We start from the raw sequence: 5,632 nt of genomic DNA, 5'->3' as shown, positions 1-5,632 counted from the left end.
CTGGTATTTTATTCAGAAACCGGCTATGCTAATCCCTACTCTGTGGAGTTCAACTTTTAAGAAGTCTAGAAATCTGTGTCACCTAAACATGGTTTCTCTAAAAATCAAATGACCACCTGGCAGCATGCCTTCTGCATTTTCCTCCCAATTAGTCAGGAATCTTGGTCTCCTTCCACCCAGTACATTTCCATGAAATCACAAAACTAAGAAACACTTTACACCACTTGATAACAAGAAAATAAAATCACAGAGGCAATAAAAAAGAGGACTTTAAACCAGCAAGTGAAAACAGAAACATCAAGAATAATGAGAAGAATGAAATTAGGCCCAGGACACCGACACACAGGCCTGTCACATTCTTTGTCTGTAAAAGACCAGAGGAAGAACAGATTCTCCTTTTGAATTGCTGAAAGATGAGGCTAGAGAGAAGGCGCACAGGCACGTCCTTGATTCTCAGTAGACGCACAAAGCCCTGCTAGAAAGTATCTTTCATTCATGCTGCCTGTACTGACCGCTGGAAGCAGTGTTCTCTCTGTTTCCCTGAGCAGAGTGCTTCCTGCTTCCCCATCATCCAGAGCTCTTGTTACCTTTCACAGAAGCGACTCTCTCCAGAGGGAGGTGCACTCCAGCAACTCTCAGGCATGCTAAAGGGCCCACAGCAACAACCCCGGGGAAGAAAGCAGTACATACCTTGGAAGCCTTGAAGTCCTCTGGGAATGGGCTCATTATTCCTCAGCGTGGGGATATTCTGAAATCAATCTTTCCTGCACTAACTAATTAAAACATAAGCAGGAGGCTGGTTCTGGTTTCCTCATAAATAAACTGAAAATAATGAAATGTTAGGAACTGGCATTGACTGCCAAGTTTTATGGTTGTCCCCTAACTACTTTGCTCAACACAAATTTGTGTGCGTGTCTAACATAATTATTTGATAACTGTGACCATAGTTCCTAAAATAATTAAGAACTTAATCATGTAATGAGAGACAGAAAAATAGCTTGATAAATGTTTGCTTTCCTACCTAACTAGGCAAACAAAAATGCTGAGTTTGAATATTTTGCTGCCTACTTGAATATTTATCATGAGCAGAAACTGGCCTGACCAAAACAATTATGGAGAGTTGAAAGCTTGACCAGCTTATATAACTATATGCAGTGTCTTATTCCTCAAAGTGAATGGCAATTAACCTTTGAGGTCTGGGGTAGAGAGGGAATCAAGCCACGGGAAAAAGAAGGTAAACATTTGGGATGCTTTAATTTTGCTGTATTTATGGGTATGGAGAGAATATTATGTTTACATCAAAAATAAACATGGAATATTGTGGAATAGAATGTAAAATTCACATAAATTTCTCAATATTACAAAAAGATTACATCCACAGGGGCCCTCAAAGGTCCACCTTCATTTTAGGGGTTCTTTGTGGACACATTTGTGAACAGCTCCTGTAATGTCAGGAAACAACGACTTGCCAAATAAAAGGAAGGTATTTCTAATGTGCAAGTTTTTACTCTAGATTAGATTGGATAAATCTCATATCACATATATAGCTATGAATAACAGGAACTTCAGAGCACCTTCTAGATAACTCGTTCTCAACTAGGGGCAATTTTGCTCCTTCTCCCTTTCCCATTTGTCAACATTTTCAGTTGTCACAACTCGGAGGGGGTATGCTCCTGGCATCTAGTGCTCAATATCCTCTAATGTACAGGACAGGCACTCACACAAAGAATTTCCAGCCTAAAATGTCAATAGTGCTAAGGTTGAGAAACCCTGCTCTAGCCAATGTGTATATACATAGATAGAAAATAAGTGGTCTGAAGGTCAAAGTCAGGCCTAGGGGATCAGGGCCCAGAAGAGGCCTAAAAAGGCAGTTGAGAATACGAGGGAAGAAGACACATGTCTACACGCTGGGAACTGGGTTCAGCTGGTTGTCAGACCAGGCTGAGGCATGGGTTTAGAATTCGGGCCATGAACAGAGCTGCAGTGCAGTCTTCGAAGATTTGCTTTTGTGGGACTGTGGAAGTTGCTGCTACACATGTGGTAAGAGATATGCCATCTTCTCCAAAAAGTGCCTTAATCCTTCAATGGGGGTAAAACCCCACTCCACATCAGTGCTCAGGCCACAGGTCAGAGGCCCTTATTATCTTACCCACCACTACACTCTGCCTTGGTCCTCAGAGTGACTGTAAGCTCCTGAAGGACAAGACTCGTACATTTTCAAATATCTCTTTTTGGTCCACAGAGCAATACTCATAAAATGAATGCTGAATTGACGTCAATGCTGTATTCTCCTCCCAAAAGGAGAAATTCTGCATGTATATATTTGAATAAAACATATTAAATGGGAAGGAAAAAGAGAAGGGATCTATTTTCACCTGGGAAAATCATTTAGCAAAGTCTCTCTTCAAAGATCTGTTTTATACTTCTTTTTTGATGCTAATCATCTGTTTGATTGCCCCTCCCTTTCTTTTTTACCTTTTTAGTAGTTTCCAGTAGTAATGCAATTCATGAAATTTTACTGTTGTATTTCATAAGAGTCACAATCTTGGTTAATGTTTTTTAGACACAAATAAATGCTTGTAATCAAAGCACAGAGCAAAGTTTGTCTATCATTCACTGTAAAACTAAAAAAATGTTTTTCAGTTCTAGAATTCATTAATTTGCTAATGACTTTTCCTTGTAAGGGGTAGTTTGACATTGCTCAGCTGTAAGTTACGACCAAAAATTCACTTAGGCTTTCTCCCTGCTCTCCATATTCATAATGAACCATTCTATACACTGATTGAGAAGGAATCAAGCATTTTTGGAATAAAAGGCAATTTCCCATGTTAAAGTGTTCTGGGCAGGTTCAGTACCTTCCTATTCTTTGTGTTCTCAAGCAATCCAAATATCTTCAGCTCCACTTACAAAATAAATCAAAGGGTTATTCTTTACCCCACAAAACTACTTATCAAAAGATTCAGCTCAAGATTATTTTTATTTAGCAGCACCCACTCTCAAACCATTTAAATGTAGATGCTACTTACACAGCTTTTCAAAAACCAGAAGAACTTTCTAAGAGCTAAGAAAAAATAATGAATGAGACCAACACCTTAATTCTGCGGTGAGGAAATTGAGGCTTAGAAGTTGATATGAACTCACAAAGCTACCTAATGACAACAGCTAGGACCCACGGCTTCTCACATCTTCACCACTTCCACCGTGTCAAAGCCACCATGATATTTCACTTGGACTGGTGTAGGAGCCTCCTAAGATCTGCTTCTGTCCTGCCTCCTACACACCACCCTCCCCACAAAGGCCACTCCACACAGCGGCCGGAGGAATGCATTTACAACAGAAGGCAAACTATGTCACCTCTTTTCTCAGAAACGTCCAATATCTTCTCATTTCTCCTGAGTAAAAGTCAATCCTCACATGGTCTACATGGCCTATTCCATTTCTAACTATTTATCTCTTCAGTCTCTGCACCCCAGCTGCACCCCAGCTGCACCCAACACTTTCTTCACATACTTCACCCTGGAGACTTTGCCCTTGTAATTCCCTCTGCCAGCAACTTATTCTTCCAGACTTCCAAATGACTCCCTCCCCCCCTCCCTTTAGGGGTCTTCTCAAACATCACTTTTCCATAGGTGGCCTCCCAGAACACCCAATGCCCCACTTTCTATCTCCTTGTCTTCCATATTACTTGCTTTACAATTTTTTCTGACACTTTTACTACCTGACACATTATATATTTGGTTATTGACTGCATTTTCCCCCTAGAATGAAGCTGAACAAAAAAGTCTATACTGAATCCCTACTGTCTATTACATGGCAGGTGCTCAGTATTTTTATAGACTAAGTGCTTACTATGTGTCAAGTGCTATTCTGAGGAAGGTACAGGAACCGATTTATTTAATCTTCCCAATAATACGAGATAGACATTATCCTTATCACCATCACTGTCATCTCTAGTTCACAGATGAAGAAACTGAGGCACAGAGAAGTTTAGTAACTTGTCCAGGATCACTCAGCTAGTCAATGGTAGAGCCAGGATGTGAACCAAGGGCACGGGCTTTTTAACTACCATGATATATTGTGTCACTCTTAGCTAAAGGTTAATGACAACTTCAGTAGTTTTTCCCTATACCAGATTCTCAGAAATCAAGGTATACTGAAAGGCACTTTCAAAATATCAATAGTTTCCTATAACTGCCTAATATTTTTAAATAATCAATAAGGTGTGATTTTGAGCTAAGATTGGTAAACAAAAGCAAAAATGTGAGCCACAACTGTGCTGCACTTCAGTGTCTAATTCAGAGAACACACAGATGACTGTGGCTTGCAGAGCGTGTGCAGGTAATTCTCCCTACTCAACTGAGATTACCACGATTAGCTCTGGACCATAAAGGGAAAGCTAAGACACAAAAGCTGCAGTGATGTTCCAGGCCACACAGACAGCAACAGTGGCTGGAAGGGAGCCTCTGAGGGCCCCTCTGGGATTGCAGTAGGTCACAGATGCTCTGCTTATTAGTGTAAAACACCCTGGTGATTCACACAATGGAATGTTTAAGCCAAGATGTCACCTAAGGTATGTTGATACAGCTTTATCTGAGAAGTTACATAATCATCCTAATATGGAACCACCATAAAGGATTTTTGCCTTGGAATAAAAAGGGGTGCACCCTTAGGAATTACCCCACAAAAGATATCAGGAGATTTTCAGCGACAAACTTACTACACTAAACTGGGCAGATGTCTTGCAAAGAACAGCGCCCAGTGAGGGCTCTTTGAGGTCAGTCGCTGAGCCCAGCTCCATTCGGTAAGACTTAGCCAGACTACTGCCTGAAAGAGCCTTCAGAGATCCCCAGCCTTGCCCATCACTCTATAGAGGAGAGAGGCTTGTTCTGTATCTAACCTCCTGGGATGTAAAAGTCCATACAGGGAATCCTCTCTGCCTCTGACTTTTGGGCCAAATATTTACTTATGCAAGCCTAGAGACCTTTCATTACCTTTCTACTCTAGAGAGCCGAATGACTCTTTCCTCTCACTTTTATTGGAATTATCTGAAAAAAATCATTTTCTGAAAAAAATCTCGAGTTCTGGAATACCACCCCCACCCCCAGTCTCCCTCTGACCTCGGCCTCCACGTCCCACCTGCCCCAGGACTTGGCCCTAGAAAGCAGGGGATTGGCTGGAAGGGAGGGACGGGGATGTCACAAGCACCTGTCACCTGGCAAGCCCCCTCACTTCCCTATTCCACAGCCCCGCCCACCCTCACTCGGGGGAGGGCCGTCAAGTCCCTCATCGTCCGCACGCCCCTATCTGGACAGGCCCGTCCCTCCCGCCCCAGTCTCCTTCCACCGTCCAATGGCCGAGGGGCAGGGCAAGCCGAGCAAGCCGCGGCAGCCCAGCCGCGTCCCCGCCCTGTTCTCGGTTCCCGAGCCGGGCGCCGGCGGCCTTTAAATGCCGCCCAGGGCCAGCGCGACGCGGCCCTCGCCACCTTTCTTCTTCGGGCGGCGACAGCAGCACCCTGCGGCAGGAAGCAGCCCCGATTCGGCAGCCGCGGTCTGGGCAGCAGCGGCCACCTCCGACCTGCGGGCGGGCGCCGCCTCCCCTCCCCTCCCCCGGGCCTGCCAGCCGGGTCGACGCC

Source organism: Pteropus medius, unplaced genomic scaffold, assembly GCF_902729225.1.
Source record: "Pteropus medius unplaced genomic scaffold, Ma_sr-lr_union100, whole genome shotgun sequence".
Taxonomy (NCBI): domain Eukaryota; kingdom Metazoa; phylum Chordata; class Mammalia; order Chiroptera; family Pteropodidae; genus Pteropus; species Pteropus medius.
The sequence above is the reverse complement of the archived record's forward strand: the minus strand, read 5'-3'. Positions refer to the sequence as shown.